This window comes from Lutra lutra, chromosome 7, assembly GCF_902655055.1.
Source record: "Lutra lutra chromosome 7, mLutLut1.2, whole genome shotgun sequence".
Lineage (NCBI taxonomy): Eukaryota > Metazoa > Chordata > Mammalia > Carnivora > Mustelidae > Lutra > Lutra lutra.
This window is the reverse complement of record NC_062284.1, coordinates 50,939,986-50,962,661: the sequence shown is the minus strand read 5'-3', so window position 1 is coordinate 50,962,661 and position 22,676 is coordinate 50,939,986. Positions and strand designations below refer to the sequence as shown.

At 40.6% G+C, this 22,676-nt stretch overlaps 3 non-coding genes across 3 annotated transcripts; all 3 read right to left on the bottom strand.

Annotated features, from left to right (window-relative positions):
- Positions 1 to 11,918: 11,918 nt before the first annotated feature.
- On the bottom strand, positions 11,919 to 12,010 carry TRNAY-GUA (transfer RNA tyrosine (anticodon GUA)). The gene is given in 2 exon segments: positions 11,919 to 11,954; positions 11,974 to 12,010. It is a non-coding gene; the product is annotated as a tRNA-Tyr (tRNA).
- A 5,672-nt stretch (positions 12,011 to 17,682) lies between these two features.
- Positions 17,683 to 17,764, bottom strand: TRNAL-AAG (transfer RNA leucine (anticodon AAG)). The gene has a single exon. It is a non-coding gene; the product is annotated as a tRNA-Leu (tRNA).
- A 4,074-nt stretch (positions 17,765 to 21,838) lies between these two features.
- On the bottom strand, positions 21,839 to 21,920 carry TRNAL-UAG (transfer RNA leucine (anticodon UAG)). The gene has a single exon. It is a non-coding gene; the product is annotated as a tRNA-Leu (tRNA).
- Between the last annotated feature and the right edge of the window lie 756 nt (positions 21,921 to 22,676).

Genomic DNA, 22,676 nt, shown 5'->3' with positions numbered 1-22,676 from the left:
GACGCCTGGGTGGCTCAGTGGGTTAAAGCCTCTGCCTTTGGATCAGGTCATGATCTCAGGGTCCTGGGATTGAGCCAGTCCAGCATCTGGCTCTCTGCTCAGCAGGGAGTCTGCTTCCCTTCCTCTCTCTCTGCCTGCCTCTCTGCCTACTTGTGATCTCTGTCTGTCAAATAAATAAATAAAATCTTAAAAAAAAAAGAAATATCAGTTCTCTACCAAAAATAGAAGCAGAAGGAATACTTCCTATCTCATTCCAGGAGGCCAAAATTACTCTAATATGAAAACCAGACAAAAACATTACAAGAAAAGGAAAATTACAGACTAATATCTTTCATGAGCACAGATACAAAAATCTTCAATACATATTAGCAAATCAAATCCAACAATGTATTATATACATCATGACCAAGTAGGATTCATTGTGAATATGAAGTCTCAGCATTCAAAAACTAATTAATGTAATCCATTGTATCAGCAGGCTGAAGAGGAAAAGTCATATAATCATATCAACTGATATAGAAAAAGCATCCGACATATCCAATATTCATTCATGATAAAAACTCTCAGTAAACTACGAATAGAGGGGAACATTTTTAAAAATATTTTATTTATTTATTTGAGAGAGAGACAGTGAGAGAGAGCATGATAGAGGAGAAGGTCATAGGGAGAAGCAGACTCCCCATGGAGTTGTGAACCCGATGCAGGACTTGATCCCTGGACTCCGGGATCATGACCTGAGCTGAAGGCAGTTGCTTAACCAACAGAGCAACCCAAGTGCCCCGAGAAGAACATTCTTAATTTGATAAAGAATATCTACAAAACCTACAGCTAACATTATACTTAATTGTGAGGAACTAAATGCTTTTTTCCCTAACATTAGGAGCAAAGACCAGTGATAACCTCTTTCATCACTCCTCTTCAGCATCATACTGGAAGTCCTAACTAATGCAATCAGACAAGAAAAAAAGGTATACAGATAGAGGAGGAAGAAATAAAGCTATCTTTGTTCACAGATGGTATGACTGTTTATATAAAAATTCCCAAATGGACAAAAATAAATAAATAAATAAATTTTTTCCTGTAACTAATAAGCAATTATAGCAAGGTTACAGGACACAGATTTGATATCTAAAAAGTCAATTGCTTTCCTATATGCCAACTTGTATACAGGAACAGGTGGAATTTGAAATTTAAAATACAGTATCATTTATACTAGCACAACAAAAAAGAGAAATCTTTAGGTACAATTCTAATAAAGTATGTATTAGATCTATATGAGGAAAACTACAAAATGTTGATGGAAGAAATCAAAGAAGAATCAAATAGATTGAGAGATATTCTGTGTACCTGAGTAGGAAGACTCAATATTGTTAAGATGTCAGTTCTTCCTAACTTGAGCTATAGATTCAACACAATCCCAATAAAAATCCTAGCAAATTTTGAGATATCAACAAACTGAAATGTTTGTATGGAAAGGTGGCAGAGCCGCAAGTTGGAAGACCGACACTATCCAATTTCAAGACTTACTACACAGCTACAGTGATCAACACACTAATGGTAATGACAAAAGAATAGACAAACAGATCAATGAAAGAAAAACCAGATCAATGGAATAGACTAGAAAACTCAAAAATATACCTACATAAATATAGTGGACTTTGAAAAAGTGGCAAGGACAATTCAATGGAAAAACAGGATAGTCTTTTCAACAAATGGCACTGAAGTAAGTAGACACCCACATGCCAAAGGGGGGGAAAAAAGAATCTAGACACAGACCTCACACTTTCACAAAAATTAACTAAAAATAGATCATAAATCTAAATATAAAACACAAATAAATTTTCTAGAAGATTACATAGAAGAAAATCTAAGTTACCTTGCATTTGGCACTGACTCTTGATAGAACACTGAAAGCAAAATCCACGGAAAAAATATTGCCACATTGGACTTCATTAAAATTGAAAGTTTCACCTCTGTGAAATACACTGTTAAAAGGATGAAAACACAAGACACAGACTTGGAGAAAATATTTGCAAAACATGTATGTGGTAAATAACTTGTATTCAAAGTAAAGAACTTGTATCCAAAATATAAAATGAATTCTTAAAACTCAACAATAAAGTAACAAGCAGCCTAGTTTAAAAAATGGGTAAAAGATCTGAAGAAACATCTCACCAAAGAAGATGCACAGATGGCAAATAAGCATATAAAAAAGCATCATATATCATTAGGAATTGCAAATCAAAACAATGAGATACCACTACATACTTGTTAGAATGGCTAAAATCCAAAACACTGACAACACCAAATGTTGACCATAATGTACAGTAACAGGAACTCTCATTCATTGCTGGTAGGAATGAAAAAAGGTACAGCCACTTTGGAAGACAGCTTGTCAGTTTCTTACAAAGCCCAACATAAGACTTACCATATGATCCAGAAATCAGGCTCCTGTGTATTTAACCAAATGAGTTGAAAATCATGACTACACAAAAATCTGCAAATGAATATTTATAAAAGCTTTATTTATAACTGCCAAAACTTAGAATCAACCAAGACATCTTTCATCTCAGTAGGTGAAGGGATAAATAAACTGGTACTTCCAGACAATGAAATACTATTCGGAGCTAAAAAGAAATGAGCTAGAGTGCCTGACTGGCTCAGTTGGTAGACTGTGCAACTCTTGATCTTGGAATTGTGAGTTCAAGCCCCACCTTGGGTGTAGAGATTAAAAATAAAATCTTGGAAAAAAAAAATAAAAGGAAATGAACTATCAAGCCATGAAAAGACATGGAGGGAAAGTTACGTGCCTATTGCTAAGTAAAGGAAGCTAGCCTGAAAAGGATACTGTGTGATTCCAAATAGTCTGAAAAGGACATTGTTGTGATTCCACTATATGGGAAAAGGCAAAACTATCGGGAAAATTAAAAGATCACTGGTTGGGTGCCTGGCTGGCTCAGCCAGTGGAACATGCAACTCTTGATCTCAGGGTTGTGAGTTTGAGCCCCATGGTATGTGTAGAGATGACTTACAAATAAAATCTTAAAAAACAAAAAGATCGGAGGTTTGGGAGGGAAGAATGAATAGTGGAGCACAGGGCATTTGGGGGCAGTAAAACTATTCTATATGTTACTATAGCAAAAGATACATGAGATAATGCATTTCTCAAATCTATAAAACTATACCACATGATGAGTAAACTCTAAACCATAGACTTTATGTATTAATGTAGCAACATTGGTTCATTAATTATAACAAATGTATTACATGAATGCAACATTTCAATAATAAGGGAAACTGGGGAGTAGGTGACTCCTTGTAATTTCTATGCAATTTTTTTGTAAACCTGAAACTTCACTTTAAAAAAAGTAAAGTCTATTAAATTTTTAAGAGGTTCTTAAAGCTCTAGTATCTAACAATGTAAATTAAAGGTGGAGACAAAACTAAGTTTCCAGACTTTATTATTATGGTTAGATTTTAAAAATGATACTTTTTAATTGCCTATCTTTACAATATCATACTTGAATTACGTATGAGAGATCAATGACTTCACATAACTTAAAATGCTCTGCAACCATGCAATTCTTTCTGACTTTTGACTATCTAGAAACAGTAGCAGTTATGTGTTATTGGCTGTTTGAGCTATCAAAAGTTATAAAGTAGTTCTTTAATATGTGAAATCAGAACACCTTTGGCCCCGTGAGATTTGAAAAATGTGATTCATCTGATTTCAAGTTTTTAAACAGAAGTAGTTTGAGAGTTTATTAAAGATAGTGAAATAGTTTGTGTTTCTCTTAGGTAGAAGATGATAAAGAAAAGCCTTTTTGTATGAATTTTTCCTATCTTTAAAAGTGATTAATTTTAATATCCTTTGCTTTAGATATTAAAAGTTATTTTCCTGAAGAAGCTAAATATTTCACATAAAAACTCAAAGAAAAATTTTAAGGTTTTAAAAATGTTTTATTTAAACCTTTGGTACATATAAACATTATTTGCTAAGTTTTAGGAGAACCCATTTTTTTCTAGATGAAATAAAAGCTCATAAAAAATCATTTTAGAAATGACAATGCTTTAAAAACTGATGAAAGAAGAAGCACTTAGGATAGTTATCATTTGTTTTTTTTTATACATTTTTAGGCGTTCTTCATATATTTGGGATGTAAATCCTTTGTTGGATATGCAAATATATTCTCTGTGGCAGGACTTTCACTCAATGGAAATTTTTATTTAATTTTTTCAATGAAATTTTTTAAAAGAGAAGATCTTAACTTTTAATGTAGTAACAATTTATCAGTTTTATCTCTTTATATTTGTTTTCATATAACTTGTTTAAGAAATATTTGCCTCTCTCATTGTCATCAAGAAATTCTCTTACATTTTTAAAAATACCTTTACTGTCTTACATTTCACAGGTAGGTTTATCATTGATCATTTTACATGTGATATGTGCCTTGAATCAAGATTTATTTCCCCCATTGTGTTAGGTGAATGATCCATCACCATTTATTAAAGACAGTTTTCTCCCTTACCGCACTACAGTGTAAGATTTGTCATAAATCAGTAGCCAACCATTCATCTATTTTTTAAAAAATTTTAGAGAGAATGAGGCAAGTGGGGGAGCAGCAGGGGGAGAGGGAGAAAGAGAATCTCAAGCAGGCTCCCTGCTCAGTGCAGAGCCCGACATGGGGCTTTGCGTGACCTGAGTAGAAATAAAGAGTTGGACACTTAACTGACTGAGCCATGCAGGTGCCCCAACTATTCATCTTTTTTTTTCTTTTTATTTATTTATTTTTATTTATTTGACACAGAGAGAGAGAGATCACAAGCAGGCAGAGAGAGAGGGGAGGAAGCAGTCTCCCCGCTGAGCAGAGAGCCCGACGTGGGGCTCAATCCCACGACTCTGGGATCATGACCTGAGCCGAAGGCAGAGGCTTAACCCACTGAGCCACCCAGGTGCCCCTATTCAACTATTTCTAAACTGTACTGTTCCATTGGTATCTTTTCCTATCCTTTATCACTACCACTCTGACTAAACTGAGTCTTCAAAGTAATACTGATCATTACCTGATACAGCAAGGCTTCTCTGTTTGTTCTTCTCCAAGAGTCTATTAACCAGTTTTGACCTGAGCATGCCCATATATACTTTAGAATTGTCAAGTTGCACTGCCCAATTGTGGATTTTTATTGGATTTTAAGATCATAGATTACTTAGAGAAATTTGGCACTTTTATAATATTGAGTTTTCCATTTATGTAACTTTTCTTTTATTCTCCAGTAATATTTTGCATTTCGTACCTGGATATTTTTTGCACATTTTAAAAAATGTGTTTCTACATATTTCATTGTTTGATGCTATTATATCCATTGCACCACTGGCCCTGTGCTAGCTCAGCCCTGTTTGATGCTATTATAAAGGTATGCTTTTTAAATTGTAACATTCTAACCAGTTGATGATGGTATAGAAGAATGTAAGTAATCTTCGAATATTGACTTTTAATATTGCTAAGTTTATTAAAATTGCTTATTATTTCTAGTAATAAACCTGTAGGTTTCTTTTTTTCTTTTTTGCCTTTATGCAATGAAGATTTATTTTTTACTCATATCACAATCTTGTGGGCTGCAGCAGAAGCTTGGAGATCCAGGCTCCTCAATGTGAAGTCTGCACAGTCTCCAAGGATGAAAGAGCACAGGATTGGCACAGTGGACACTTACATCACTTGTGCTCACACATCTCTGGCCAGGACTGCTTACCTGATCAGCTTAACTGCAAGGTGGGGGTGGGAGGAAGATGTATGTGAGCCTTCACACCTCACAACCTCACCAGAGAGACTACCAGGAAGAGAGGGGAGAAGAGAAGGTGCTTGAGACTAATTATTGTCATTAAAAGCCATCCCACCCACAAGAGAGAGAAACACCTAGGAGGGAGTTCATTCATCAGTCCATGCATCTTAAATCCCACAACTGATGTCAACAGTATTGTTACTTTGTAGATTTCTTTAAATTCTCTTTTTACACAATCATTTCTTCATTTTCATTTCTTCTAATGAAAACTTTCAGTATAATGTTGAATAGGAGATTAGTGAACATCCTAATCTTGTTTCAGTCTCAGAAATTTAACGCAATTTCACCATTAATTATGTTGTTAGATAGAAGATACAATGAGACTTTTTTTTGTAGGTACACTTCATCAAACTAAGTAAGTGTGTGTTCTATTCCTAGTTTACTTATCATTTTTATCATGACATATTGACTTTTATTAAATGAATTTTCTGCATCTATGAAAATAGTCATTATTTTTCTCCTTTGGTCTTTTAGTGTAGTGAAGTACATTGATTTTTCTGCTGTTAAATCAGTCTTACTTTTATCTAGTAGCTCCAATTCTGTCAGATACAATTTTTATATATAGCTCTGTTTAGTTTGCTAATTTTTTGTTTAGAATTTTATATCCATGTTTATGAATGAAATTGGCTCTTATGTCTTGTCTGCTTTGGATATATAATTCACACTGGCTTCATAATATGAGCTATTTCCTTAAATGTGGGGATTTTCTAGTTATTTTCACTCTGGATTTTTACCTCTCTCATGTTTTGGCTGAGTAATGCTGCTCATCTTTGTTATTTCTCCAGAGTCATTGAGCAGATGTTTTCATTTATTTTTTCAACTTTCAGATTTCCTCAGCAGTAGGGTTAATTTGAATATCTTACTGTGTAATTCTCAGACATTTCCTCATTTGGTTTTCATCACAGAAAACCCTGGGCTCTTTACATGGGATATGTGTCATCTCTGGTAGTTACCTTAGAAGAAACTGTGAGCTTTTTTTGTCTTTCAAGAAAGCAGATCTCTAGTTATTACTCTAAGATGTAATAATTCGCTCAGAACACTAGTCTTTCTTGAGCTGATGTTAAAATGCTTTAGGCCAGTTAATAATTTCACATTCACTGGTGTCCTGTGCAAGGCACTGTGCAAGGTGCTAATGATACCAGAAAGAATTAATTGCCCCAGATTTCAAGGAGCTTGCTCTTAAAGAGGACGTGAAAGTATACTATCAGTATAGTGTGATAAGTGGAAAGGCAAAAGTAATCTAGGAGTACCAAAGAGGCAAAGAGGAGGAGAACCAAACTGACACTTGGGGAGCTAGGAAAAGATTCTGGTAAAAGATTCTGAACTGAGTAAGAGAATAGGAAGGAATTTTTTTTTTTCTTTTCAGCATAACAGTATTCATTGTTTCTGCACCACACCCAGTGCTCCATGCAATCCATGCCATCTCTAATACCCACCACCTGGTTCCCCCAACCTCCCAACCCCTGCCCCTTCAAAACCCTCAGATTGTTTTTCAGAGTCCATAGTCTCTCATGGTTCACCTCCCCTTCCAATTTCCCTCAACTCCCTTCTCCTCTCCATCTCCCCTTGTCCTCCATGCTATTTGTTATGCTCCAGAAATAAGTGAAACCATATGATAATTGACTCTCTCTGCTTGACTTATTTCACTCAGCATAATCTCTTCCAGTCCCGTCCATGTTGCTACAAAAGTTGGGTATTCAATTAGGAAGGAATTTGATAAAAGACAGACAGAAGGATGAAATCAGAGTGAGAACCTTATCATCACCTGGTGTTTATTTTTTTTAAGATTTTATTTATTTATTTGAGAGAGAGAGCACATGTGGGGAGAGAGGAAGAAGGACAAGCAGACACCCCATTGAGCAAGGAGCCCAACTCAGGGCTTGACTCCAGGACCCTTAGATCATGATCAGAGCAGAAAGCAGATGCTTAACTAACTGAGCCACCTAGGTGTCCCTACCTCATGTTTATAAGCCAGGAAACATGGCATATTTTGACTGAGTCACAGAGTTTGGGTACAGGTGGGAATGGGGAGAATTGAATTGACCAAGTTAGTTACTTCAGGGGCACCTGGGTGGCTCAGGCAGTTAAGCGTCTGCCCTCGGCTGAGGTCATGATTCCAGGGTCCTGGAATGGAGCCCTGAATCAGGTCCCTTGCTCAGGGGGATGTCTGCTTCTCCCTCTCCCTCTACTCCTCTCCTCAGCTTCTTCACTCTATTTCTCTCTCTCTCTCAAGTAAATAAAATCTTTAAAAATAAAGTTAGTTACTTCAGATGTGGCCCTTTTGGGGCCTCCAATATTTTCAGCAAAATATTAAGATGAGGGGAAGAAACACCCACCTGTAAGGTGTCAGCCCATCTTCTGAGGCAGTGTCGGCGTGCCCCTCATGCTGCAGGACAGAGGGGCAGGAACTCAGTCCCCCTGACTCAGATTCTTGCCCTATTATCTGACATACTGAGGGAAACCTCAGTATGAAGCTGCAGGGAAGGGAAAAGCACTGGGAAACCAAGCCCTGCTTAGGAAGAAAGAGCTTGTTTTTTAGGCTTTCATCTCAGGTGTGACTTCTCAGAGACTGTTCTTCTGCCTGGTCAAAAAAGAAAGGGGAAGGTGCCTTCTGATCCTGAGTCACCATAATATCTTTCATGACCACCACCCTCCAGGACCTCACTGCTCCCTATTTTAGAATGTTTTGTTTATTGGAAAGTGCTCAGTGATTTTAGGTGGCGTAGGCTCTGATTTTATCTGATATCTAACTTTTTTTTTTTAAAGTAGGCTCCTCGCCAAAGCTGGGGCTTGAACTCACAACCATGAGATCAAGTCTGACACTCTAGGACATTCTACCAACTGAGCCACTCAGGCACCCATCTGATATCTGATACTTAAATAAGAGAACTGTGCCACTAAGTGCCCCAAGATATTTCAGTCTGTGTATAATATGGAACTTAGCAGGCCAATTGCACCTGAGAGGAAGATGTCCCTCATCCTCCATCATGAACAGATGCTGACATTTTCCCACTCTCCCTTTAACCATTACTAATTGAAAATATATCCCACTCGAGGCTGGGTCTTATATTTCCTCATTTATGGATTTTACATGCCAATAGCCGCTCTTACCAGTCTTGGACTACAGCCTTTTTTTAAAAAAATTATTTTTTTATATATTTATTTTTTTTATTTGACAGAGAGATCAGAAGTGGGCAGAGAGGCAGGCAGAGAGAGAGAGGGAAGCAGGCTCCCCTCACTGAGCAGAGAGCCCAATGTGGGGCTCTATTCCAGGACCCTGAGGTCACGACCTGAGCCGAAGGCAGAGGCTTTAACCCACTGAGCCACCCAGGCCCCCCCCCCAAATTTATTTTAATGTGGGCTTCATGCCCAATGTGGGGCTTGAATTCATGACCCCAAGCTCAAGGGTCACCCACGCTATTAGCTGAGCCAGCCAGGCACCCTAAGCCACGTAGTTCTTGATTGCTGGTTAGCATAACTGCAGAGATGAAACAGAGTAACAAAAGCTTTGGTTTCTAATTAATTCCATTATTGAAAGGTAAACAGTTTTATTTATAACCTGTTTAGAGCCATTTAGCTGCCACCGGGGAGTGTCTGCATTAGAGGATTATATTGATCCAGGCATCCGGAACCAGTTAGAGACAGTACTTGCTGAGAAAGGCTCCCCAGGGGGTAAAGAGATGGTGAGGTCTGAGAGAAATAGTTTCAAGAGATCTGTGTGGCTTAGTCAGTTAAGCATCCAACTCTTGATCTGTGGGTCCTAAGTTCAAGCCCTGTGTCCAACTTACCAAAAGATATTATTTTTAAGCAATGTCTACATCCAAACCAACGGAGGCTTGAATTCCCAACCCAGAGATCAAGAGCTAGGATCCCCTCTAGGGATCTTGAGTTGGAAATTTCCCTGTTCCCTACTCTTGTCAAATCTAAACAGAAGCAAAGCCTTCATTTGACATAAGATTTTTCTCTCTTGGCATCTGCAATATTTCTGCCTTTATCCGTCAGCTGACTCAAGCCAGGCAGCGACAAAAAAAGCACGTGCAGAGAAAATGATAATGAGTGGAGGTGAATACTGAAGTGCATGGACATTATCCATTTTTCTGCTGGCTATTCTGGTAGAATAATATACAGATCAAATGATAAAACCATGGTACCTTCTTTATGAAGATTCAAAAGAGATGTTAAGAAATCTTCCCCCTTGCTTCTGAGGTGAGCAGCAATTAGAACCTTAGGGATATGATGAGAGTGGATAAAATTTCAGGCATAATTATTGATATCTTCATTTCTTGCTAGTCCTGGGGTTATACGTATGCTCTAGTGATATCATACATGGTAACACACAAAATCAACACCCTTCAAGTTTCTGTTTATTTTTCCTAAAACTGTTCTGCATCCACTGAACTCACTTGATCACAGATCTACTCTCCTCTTCTAAAACTCAACCGAGTGCTCGCTTCGGCAGCACATATACTAAAACTCAACCGAGTCCAGTGTACTGGAGCTACCAAGAGACCTCCCATATTTTCTACCCTGACCTCTACCTCAGCCTGAAAGATTGCATGGAATGTTCTATCTACTTCTGTTGCAGTTTTCAAGATATTATATTGTAATTATCTGCTCCATCTATCTGATCCCTACACACACTAAACTGTTTTAGAGCAATACCTTTATTTTAATCTCTATTTCCCTGGCACAGTTGCAGTACCTGTGGCAGATTAGGAGGTTATAAAAAAAAAAAACTGTGAATAAAACATATCTGAACACCAGTCCTAAGGAGTGACAGCTCTTTTGAATCAAATGACATGGATTCCTGAGCTAAGAGAATGCAGGACTTACTATTCCCTTATTGATGAATACCTGTCTCAGTTCGTAATTCTCAGAGTACATTTCTCAGCAGACAAGAAAAGAATTCTACCTCTTCATAAACTGAGCTAATGCTAATGCTTCCACCATTACATCTAAATGTAATTTAGAATTACATCTAATTACATACATTTAGAATTACATCTAAATGTAATGGTGGAAGCATTGGCTCAGTTTATGAAGAGGTAGAATTCTAGAATGTCAAAGAGAGGCCAAAGATTCCATCCTTCATTGCATGACTCTAATTTTTGCATATGGTGATAGTCAAACCTCAGATCTCTTTGTGAAGAAAGAGCTATAAAATCCTCATGTAGATCATGTGTGTGCCAAATGGTGTGAACAGAGGAGGACCATTGCTCTTACAACAAGAGTCACAAACCTCCAAGAGGCAAAAAATGCAGTACAAATAAAACCTGTACAAATAAACAAAACCAGTACAAATAAAACCCAGAAGCAACAGTTGAGACATGAGACCAGCCACCTAAATAGGCCATGGACAGTTATAATCAGCCCTCTGAAACCGCATCGACAAAACTGCATTTGCATCCTACAAATGTCAGCTAAAGTGAAGTAGAGAATTGGCAATTACTTGAAAGTTCTCCAATGGCAATTCTGTACAAATACTACACTAAGCAGGAAAATGAGCAGTTTCTGTCTCTCTAGGTCAAAGTATGTACACAGCATCAGAGTCAGGAAACAAAAACACACAGAAACAGAAGGAAGAGAACAGAGTACCACTGGAGGACAGATACAGAGTGAAAGAGTAAAGTCTTCCAAAAGGATGCCATAGTTGACAGTGACCCCTACTGTGGCCTATATGTTTGTGTGCCTCCAGGGCTTGCCCTGGGCAGCACCTGTTTGGTCACCTCTTTGGCAGGGATCCGTCCATTTGGGCAAATTGGTGTTAATGGCAGAACACAGGGCACAAGTGGTGGAGGCATAAAACTGTAAAGTGCAGAGGATGGTGAGGGAAGTGGCTGGTCAGGGCTGCTTCATAGAGCAGGAGCAAGGTGGACTGTTTTGAGCTGCAGGGCACGGGTCTGGTAACTGCGGAGAGACGGTGCAGGTGTGTTCCCTGGGGGTTGCACACACTAGCTGTAGGAGTTCCTCCCGGAAAGTGTTTCGGAAAGTGTTTTCCTGGCTTCAGCCTGTGTTGCTCGGCCTCTGGCACTAGCGGGTGGAGACCTTCATGAGGACCGGCAAAAGCATCAGGCACCTCCTTCGAGCCGGAATCGAACCAGCGACCTAAGGATGTCCACACACGTGTCTAGTCTACAGTCCTCCGCTCTACCAGCTGAGCTATCGAAGGGTGCACGATGTCGAGGCTGAGTCATTGCTCTTTCTGGAAATGACGGGAGCAAGACACCCGCCTGCCCCCAGGTGCACTTTGCCTCGGATTGGTCGGAAGTTCCCTTTGAAGCGAGCCAAACACACGCTGCGACCTGACCGCAGCCAGGCACCCCGCGGCGGCGATTTTCAAGACACCCGGGCCCGGGCTCTCACCTGTTGCCTCCTTTCTCCTCTCCGAGTTCCTTTCCTCAGTGGGAAGGGTCGGGGGGGGAGGGGGCCGGGGGCCAGAAACCGGATTACGGGGGAGGGGGAAGGGGTGTTGGCGAAAGGGTTGCGTGAGTTCGGGTGGGGCAGGGTTTGCAGAGGAAATGAAAGGCGAACCCACGCCTGTGGGCCCCAGGTAGGCGGCCGCGAACTGCAGGATCTCAAGCTCAGGTGGAGACGCGCCCTCTCTCAGGGCCCTCGGCCCCCTCCTCCAACCCAGGGTTCTGACTTGCCCGCTCCATCCCCACCCCACCCACCCATGCACCCGCCCAACACGCTCCCGGCTCCGCTGCCCTCCAGGACGTCGGCTCACTTTCGGCGCGGCGACACCCACTGGAACTGATAGGAAAGGCTCTGGGGCTAGGCGGGGAGACCACGCCCACGGGGCCCTGGCTTCGCGGCCAGTGTGGCTCCCCTCCTCCCGCAGCTCCTCTCCTTGGCGCCCCTCCTCTGCGCACCGACCCGGATTCCTTTGGCAGGGGCGGCTGCTCGCTGAAGTAGCTCAGGGTTCTGTGGGTTTCCCGGAGGCGCACGGAAGACAAGAGGGGCAGAGATGCCCGGTGTGATCCCGGGTGGACTCGTTTGCTCTGTTTCCACGTCTTTCACAGACATTTCAGATCCCACCTGGTGTGAGCTCGCCTTCCCCAGAACACCTCACCCACCCAGCGAAGGTCCCCCCAGAGTCCCGGCATGCCATCCCCAGTGCCCTTGCCTGGAGCGAGTGTGCGGTCGCCGCCTGAGTGGGCGACAGGTATATCTGCGCCTGTGAGGACAGGGAGAGCGGCGGCTCCTTGGAGCCCGTGCTGCTCTCTCTGTGCGGTACCAGGCAGAAAGGGACAGCCGAGCAGGGTTTGTAGTTTTGCATGCTCTGGTCATCTCACGCTTTTCTGCAATCCTCTCTTATTTACCCTGTTGGGAACAAGCTTCACTTTTGAGCACAGGTATTTTGCCATAGTGAAAATGTGTCCATGGATTTTAATTATTAATGAACCGTCAAGATTGTCTCATTGATTGCAGCAAAATATACTGCAGCAGCGCACGTTGTCACTATAGGAGAAAAAAGTGGATGGAAGACAAAATATGTATGGGAACTTTCTGTATGTAGTCTGTGCTTAATTTAACATAAAACTCCCCAAATATAAAGTGTTTTAATTGAAAAATCAATAAATTCATTTGGTTTGTGGTTATTTATTTACATATATGCTGAACTATTCCCCAAAATATTAAGAATAACAAGGTATAGAATATAAAATGTAGATGTTAAAATAATGAGTGGTCAATCCTGAATGTCTAACCATAATCTTACAGGAGTTTTATTAGGGAAAACTCTGGTAAAGGTAGTTAAAATAAAGGTAGTTAATCTGAATTATCAGGAACTAATTCACACAATGAAATAGTCCAATCATAGATGAGCAGGATGCATGCCGAAGGAACTATACCGACACATTCTGGATACATATCAGGACACTAAAAATAGAATAATAAATATTAATGGGTTCTAGAGAATGAGAATGTTTTTATCTATGTAAGTAGAAAACTATATTTCACATCAGATTTTTGTAAATACTAAGTATAAAAATGGAACATTTTCAGAAGTCTAAGGGAATTTAATTTTTATCTTCATTTTACCAATTTTCATGTAAAGTAAATGGTGACATACAATAATCATAATCATTATTCAAATTCAACAATCTCCAGGGCTTTACTGATTTCTTTATTTGTCCATTTTTCTTCTATTTTCTTTTTAAAAACAGGCTCCATATGAGATGTGGGCCTTGAACTCACGATCCTGAGATCAAGAGTCCCATGCTCTATCAACTGAGCCAGACAGGGTCTCCCTTTCTGTTTTCTTTTATTTGAAGTATGATAGAGCAAATCTAGGTGTCATGTATCATCACTATTTACATTTCAGCATGATTCTCTAGTCATATGAACATTTATTTCATATCCACAAATGTATACCTAATAAAGTTAACATTCAGTCTTTTGTACTTTAATATATAGTGCATATTGAAATTTCCCGATTTTCTCAAACTGGCACTTAAATAGGTTTTTAATCTAATTAAGAGTGAAACAAGCTTTACATATATATCTGATTGCATTGTCTTTAAGCCTCCTCTCTTTTAGATCAGTCTCTTTCTTTCTCTGACTCCTTTCTCTTCTCTCTGCCAATGAGATATTAAAGAAATTGAATCAGTTCTTTCAATGTTGTACATTCCTTTTTTGTCTAATGCTTTCTTTTGTTGTAATTTATACTGCTCTTTCATTTCTTGAAAGTGTAACATTAACTGTTAGTGCTTGATTAAGTTCAGGTCAGAATTTTTACAAAAGTACTTCAGAAGAAATTCAATGTATTTTTCATATTGAGTATCCCCTCCAAGGGCAAATAAACATTCGATTTTAAATGTTAATGTTGGTCAGTGGGCTTACATATAGAGAGCTTGACCCTTCCACTGTAAATTCCTCCATCAACTTACTGTTAAACATTAATATCTTCACAGCTAAATCATGATTTCCAATGTTATATTTCTTCCATATTCATTAGCTAGATTTCCTCTTCATAGAACTTTTATTCACCAAGTAGAGCTACTTATTTATCTTACATAGAATTTACATATAATAGGTAAAGATGATGCTTGATTCTTATCCAAGAATTGCCAAATTCCTGATCAAATAATTTTCTCCCTAGTTATTCCCACTGGTGATCAATGAGTTGTTTTTCTTGCTGCATGTAAAAGAACATTATGTGTTGTTATTTTCAATGTATTGCGGTAAGTATTCCTTTGGTCATTAGTTTGTTCCATCTCTGGTCAATGGAAATTTGTTGGTTCCTGAGAACTTTTGATGTGGTCCAGGAGTTTCAGAAATTCTTGCTTTCTTGCCAAGTCTTCGTGTATGTCTCTTGTCCCAAATCTGAAATCAGCTACTCATCTAAGAAGCTGTAGTTCTCTTTAATCAGAATGGTTTTTAGAGATCACAATATTTCAGTTATTTCATAGAGCAGCAATTCTCTTTTCTCTGTAAACTATAGAAAAGGCATATATATATATATTCTCAGTGGGAATCAGTAACATGTGCCCAGCGGGATTGTGAGGATGTCCCTCATGAATCAGAATCAGACACCTGGTGTAGATCGCATTTTTTGTACTGACTTTTTAGTATGTAAGGGAAATTTAAAGGGTGGATTTTTTATTTAAAAAAATCAAAGCATCGGCAGTGGTAGAATTTAAACTCACAAATCCAAGAGAATGTAACTTAAAAAAATCAAAGCATCGGCAGTGGTAGAATTTAAACTCACAAATCCAAGAGACTGTAACCCAAACCCTGGGCACTGGACCACTCTGCCACATTATCTCATACTTAACCTCTTCACTTACTTTCACATTTTATAAACTAGATGGAGATGGTTGAGTATCACCCTTTGTTTGAGAAAATAATTCTTTGCATTCTAGAAAGTGAAATTCCTGAGGACCAGCCTTGCCTCTGAGAGCCAAGCACAATCCTGGGTAAAAAAAAAAAAATAGGCACTCACTAATTTGTTCAAGGAGCATACATTTTGATCTACGTCACCTCCTAGGAGCGTTGGAGGGGAGGCGGTAGGGAGGAAAGAAATACCCATTCCCACACGCCACCCATGCACCCATATTTCAGCTCTTTACACCACTCATTAGGATGATACTAAGAGACCTAGAAAGAGCCCCGTGGAGACTCAGAGTGACCGTGGGTATATAAGGTGATCCTTGTATCTGATCCCCTTATTGCTGCCAGAATGTGCTATTTTTATTTGATAATAGGATCATAATAACAGCGAACCAGTAGGCTGTTGGGAATGATCCTACAGAAGAGAGAGGAAACAACTGTTTGAAAGAATATTCTTGGGTAAGCAATCGAGGATGTCATCTAGAGCACAGAAGGCAGAGATGGCTTACCTAGGATCTCCCATAGGTCATCCACAGCAACAAGATGCAAAGAGACACTCAGAAGCAGGTCAATGGGGACCTTAGCGGTTTTCCTATGGCTGCTCCTGTTTTCTCAGTGAAATAGAAAGCAGAGGGTGAGAATGTATAAGGAGGTGTTGGCTGTTTTGAGGACACAGGAGAAGGGATGAAAGAACAGTCTTTAAGAATGTATACTAAAAGGCTTATGAAAAACAGTAAGATTGGCATGCAGACATGCTTGAGACCACTGCCATGAATTTAAATTGAGGCCACTCTAGCGTCACTGTTTCTCTCCATTCTAGTTCAGCTAGGTGAGTGCAGGGACTGAATACTTTCTTAAGTAAGAATTATGATTTTTTGTTAAGTGGGTATGCTTAAGCAAAAGGGGGACAACCACACTCAAAGTCCTAGATCGAGAAGCCTCCAGAAAACTTGAAGTTTCTCTTCATCATTCTTTTAAGGACTCGAGCCACCTCCATTTCTTCACTGCCTCCTTCAAATGAAGTTTCCCTTTTTGCCCAAAGGCTCTCTCTCCTTCACAGCCTCTCTAAAGAGACACAGAAAGGGGCAACTCTTAGATTGAAATTGGGTTACAGTGGACACCAAATCTCACCCATCCACTCTTCAGGGCTCTCAAACTACACGCACGGATCAGGAAGTTCGTACAGTTCAAGAGATGAAAATGTCTAATAGGAGTTTGGATTTGAGGTGGAAACCTTCTTCAGCTCTTTGAGAGCAAGCATAAGTGAACATTCCAAGTTAGTTGGCAGGGATTCCTGACTTAAGTCTGCAAGAATTGAAATACCTCCCTCCTCCCATGAGTATTGCCTCCTTGTTGACAGTTTCACTCAGACCCTCTCCTTCCTTCTCACTTCCAGGTACAGAAAGAACACCTGGAGGGAAGGGAAGACACTGCATTGGGAGACTAGAAATGGGGCTTAGTAGTGGGGAGGAAGAAACGGGAGCAGGGAGGCTAGAGCTAACATGCCAGTGGGGACCTGGGGACGGGTCTGAGCTCTGCGCTCTGACCAAAAGAGTTACTGTGTGATGTTTGCTCCTCAACTGGGTGCAAAGCTTCTGTGCATTTCCATTTATGAGGGGGAAAATGTAAAACAAAAAAACATTCCCTGTCCATTCCTAGCCCTTACATCAATCCTCCTATCAATGCGTGTGTGACAGCTACTTCTGTGGACACACACACCACTGTGAAGTCTTAAATTTTTTTTTCCAGTCCCCTAGCCTCCAGGTGAACTTGGTCTTTGAAGATTTCTATAAAAGCTTTGCCAAATGGCAAGACTTTCCAGAGACTACGTAGCCGCAAAACAGGGACCTTCTGCACTCCAACAGTTTGATCTGAAAGACAGCCCTCCATGATCCTCGTGTACTCACCCACTCAACCCACACCCAATCCTGTGCTACCCTATCAAGGCATTGGAATATTTATTCCTCATCTTTTGACCTCAGTTCCTCAACTGGCAAAAACCCTGCTTGGCAGCGGTGGGATTCGAACCCACGCCCCCGAAGAGACTGGAGCCTTAATCCAGCGCCTTAGACCGCTCGGCCACGCTACCACATGGAGATGGCTGGTCTGCCTTTTTTCTCTGATAGTAACTTTCTTTACATCTCAGCTCTATCACATAGATTTGTGTTCTGAAGTCCTAACCTTAAGAGCAAGTGGAGAGGGGGTTGGGAGAACAGCAGGGCTCATCGCAAAAGCTTACTTCTCTTGTAGGCTCTGGATTGTTCATCTCCCTCCCAGGGCTAACAAGAGGAATATTTTACTGAGTGAATGCAATTTGAAACAGTAGAAAACTGTGGGCCTGTTGCAGGTGCGGAGTATGTTTTATTTTTGTTGGCTTCCTCTCCCTCTTGCTGCAGATTTCTTAGGAAGATAAAGGAAGAGTCAAGCTAATTAAGGCCATAAAATCCTACCTTCCAGGGAGCGTGACTTATCAAATGGAGATTTAGGGCATTTGCAAATGCTTGAACACTAATTAGAGCTGGAGTCTGACCAACAAACTAAAGATGCCCTTGGAACGCTACAGCCCTTCCTTTTACCAGATGAGATATCAAACAGTTCACACTTGCGGCTCTGCTAAATTATTTCTTCTGAGAACACAAAGCCCATATATGGTTTTACACTCTATTCCTAAAACACTGGGAAATGTCTCCTTTTTGCTCTCAGAGAGAAGGGTAGATGCTCATTCCTTTAGAATTTGACTGTTTCAGGACTTTAGGGGTCTCCCAGATCACCACGTGGGCATCTCAGCGTTGCGGTACCGACCCTCTGAGACCGCTCTTGCTGTTCCAGAACATGTGCAGGAAATGTCCAGGTGAGCAGAGACAGCAGCACTTAAGTTCCCTGCGGACAAATTCTGTCTGTCTCAACGCACCCTTCACAGCCATGCCCGGGCCCCTGGAAGGAGCATTCTCTCCAGGCCTTCCTCCAAGCCCAGTGACACCATGTGCTCATTTTCCACTGAAAGACGTTTTAGTGAGAAGTGACAGGAGAAAGTCCCATAGCTTCGCAGACGCCAGACTGGGGCTTCCAATCCCTGCAGCTACCCTCTCCCATCTGGCAGATTTCACAATCACAGAATATTCTGCCCCTGTTTATAAGTCACCTTCATTTCATAGCTGATGTCATTTTTCAAAAGCACTCTGGTTTGGTCCGGTTGTTGACCCTGCACATCACGTCCAAAAGAATCACTATTGTCCCTGGAGCCACAGTTCTTAACTTGATTCGTGAGAAGCACATGTGGAATTCTTAAAATTTCTCACACAGAGGCCGCACTCTAGACCGATGACACCCTGATCTCTAGCGGTGGGATCCAAGCCTCTGTGTTTTATAGTTTCCCAAGTGCAGACAACAGAGAAAACCAGTGCCTGAGGAGATTTCAACAAGTCATTGTATTCCTTTTGAGGACAGCTCATGTGTCCTGCAGTCTCGTCAGAGAGGCTGAAGACAGCGGCTATTTTCTCTGGACACCTGCTGTGACACAGCCAAGAAAGGTCCTCGTGGGGATAGAAGGCATCCGGGTTTAAACAAACAAGTATTTTTCATTCCAAGAAAATGTGAAAGGCTATGTGAAAATCGTACAGAATCTACAGAAAGCTGTAATAAGTGAATTTAGCAAAGTTGTTGGATACAAGGTAAATATTAAAATTAATTGCATTACTACTGTTTATACTACATCTACATATGTATAATTATACCTAGCAATGAACAATCAGAAATTGAAAATTTAAAAAGCAATTCAATTTACAACAGAATAATTAAATATGAAATACTTAGGGATAAAATATGTCCAAGATTTGTACACACACACAAATGCTGAGAAGGATGAAAACCTAAATACAAGGAAAATCTTTTCACATTTGTAAATGAGAAGACTCAATATTGTTAAGATATAAATTACCCCTAAATTGATTTACAGATTCAGTGTAACCCTAATCAAAATAACAGCAAGATTTGGTTTTTATTTATTTTTTAAGACAAGGTTTTTTTTTAAATTTTAAAGAATACTTATTTTAGTAATCTCTACACTCACTGTGGGGCTCGAACCCACAACCCCATTATCAAGAGCCACTTGCCTTCCAACTGAGCCAGCCAGGTACCCTTGGTTTTATTTTGTTTTTAGAAATTGACCAGCTGATTCCAAAAATTCACATGGAAATTCAAAGACATAGCATGCCAAAAACAACTTTAAAAAGACCAATAAAGTTGGAGCAAAGTCACTCTGCCTGGCATCAAGATTAAAAGCTACTATAATCAAGACTATAGTATTGGCATTAAAATATGAAAAATAGATCTATGGAACAGGAGTACAGAGACAGAACCACAAATAATATTATCAATTGATGGTTGACAAAGTTTCAAAGGCAATTCTGTAGAGAAAGGTGACCGTTTCAAATATATTTTTTATTAAATTTTTAAAATTTTAATTCCAGCATGGTTAACATACAGCATTATATTAGTTTCAGGTGTACAATATAGTGATTTAACAATTCTATACATTACTGAGTGCTCATGATAAATGTGCTGTTTAGAAAGGTAGTCTTTTCAACAAATGTTAAAAAAACAATTTTGATCCTTACTTCACATAAAAAATGAACTCAAAGTGGATCATAAATCTAAACCACAAAATAATTAGAATGAAATCTTTGTCATCTTGCATCGGGGAAAGATTTTTTTTTAGATGCAACACCACAAGCATGATCCATAAAAGAAAAACATGATTAATTGTACTTCAACAAAATTAGAAAACTTTGCCCTTCAAAAGTCACCGTTGGGGTATTGAGAAGACCAGCCACACAGTGGGACATGACAGTTGCACCCTCAGTCTTTAAGGATGATTTTGCCTCCAATGTCCAAGGGGACATTGATAATGTCTGGAAACATTTTCAGTTTTCATAACTGGGACAATATTACTGATATCCTGTCATAACTGGGACAATACTACTGCTACTAAACATCCTACAATACACATGACCCCCAACCCCCGCAGTAAAGATTTATCCAGTCTAAAATGTCATCATTGTTGAGGTTGACTAGAGTTAGCCACATGGACAGTCTGAACTCTTGCCTCCTTTAGGGCACAGGCCAGTCAGGTTCCATCACCATTTACCATAATGAGCCCATTACTCCTTCTTGAAGTCTTGAGGAGGGGACCATGCCTGAACATAAATCTGTAAGCAATATGTATTCAAATCTGTATATATGTATCCAAATCATGCCCAATTCACCCTCTGGGTACCAAAGGCTGTACACATACATGGGGCAGGAAAGGCATTGCCCTCAAAGGACAGAAAGTGAGAATGTTTCTTAAAGAGCTATAATTCTGACTTCAAACCCATCCTAGGACTCTTTTCGGGTTAGGTGGGAGTCCGGGTGTTTTTCCTTGCCTGACTAAGACTGGTTATTGAATCACTTCCCTGACCTGGTGAGCAGCCGCCTCCTTCAATGATTATCTTTGTGCCTAACACACATCTTTGCTGTCCTTATGGTGAGCTTGGAGGGAGAGGCAGAAAGGGAGGGAGGCAGGGAAAGGGGTGATGTAGCTGTGTGGACACCAGAGGCAAGTGGAAAGGGAAATAAGAAGGAACACCCTATAGGTGACCCATTAGTGGTCTGGGAGGAAGCACCAGGTACCACTTTGGATGCTCGGTTCGACTGTCTGAATTTGTCACTTCAGTTCTGAGTAGGATTGCCGAATTTTTTCGAGTTAACTCTTAGGAGCAAACGGTTAGACAAAGGCTCACTTCACTCCCTGATCCCCTCTATGCCCCACCTTAACTTCTACTGCGCTTTCAAGGTTATGTCAAGATTCCAAAGCTATCTCCACTCTCTAGAGTGCTCCAGGTTAAATGCCATCTCTTTGGCAAGCAACACCTATTCTCTCCCTTAAACAGAAGGGAGGTCGAGGATCCGGAGGAGTGTGTCTTCTAGAGATCCGCTTGACTTACGAGCTCCACGCCTGTAAACAGAGTCATTCATTCACTAGTCGCATTCCGTCAGTCTAGAGCCGAGTGTTCAGAAAATTCAGATACTACGTTTTGAGATTTGGCCAAATCCCGCAGGAATCTACACTTTTATTTGAAGGGAAGATGAAGGCTATAACTACTTACGATTAGAAACAAAACTCTGGCAGCGGTGGGATTCGAACCCACGCCCCCGAAGAGACTGGAGCCTAAATCCAGCGCCTTAGACCGCTCGGCCACGCTACCAAACCTACAGGGGAGTTTTGCCTACACTTCCTAGCTATATCCTTTCTGCTGGTTTTTCAGCGTTGTCTTCTGAACCCCCAACCTGAGACCAAGAGTGTAGATATTGCCAAAGGACCCTACGGAAGAAATTCTTCCCTTCCTCCTCCGCTCCATTGGACCCAACCTGGGTCCGCCCAACCGGAACAGCTCTTCTCACTCCAGAAACTGAAAGGAAAGTTCTTTAAAACTATCCGCTCCGGAAGCGAAGCCCTTGGGATCCAGAACGTAAGCGCACTCCGAAGTCAGGGGTCGGGTCAGCTTCCTCCTGGCGCCCAGTAAGCGCTCAACAAGTATTTACGCACGGAGGAATGAATTCCTTTTGTCTCCAGATAGCTTTGGGGTGAGGGTAAGGGGGTAAAAAGTCGTGCTGGGCTAGTAAAGAAGACCAAAGTTGAAGTCAGCGCTAAATTTTGAGTTAGATACTTTTCAGTTCCGTAGCCAGAAAAGAAGTCTTGGCCCTCCAGGAAGCGTGGGACGTGAGTTAAAAGGATCAAGAAAAAAGCTTGACTGCTGGTTCCCTTTTGCTCTTTGAGACCCAACCTCAGAGAGGCGGTGCCAGTCTATGCCCGCTCCCTAGTTTTGGCGGAGCGGAGTCTGCAGAGGCTTCCTCCCCCGATTCCGCTTGGTGGAAGAGGAGAAGCCTGTCTCAGGGTGGATGGATTCCTGCGTCTGGGAAGCCTTCAGTACCTTTCTTTAGAACCTATAAGGCTTCCTCGC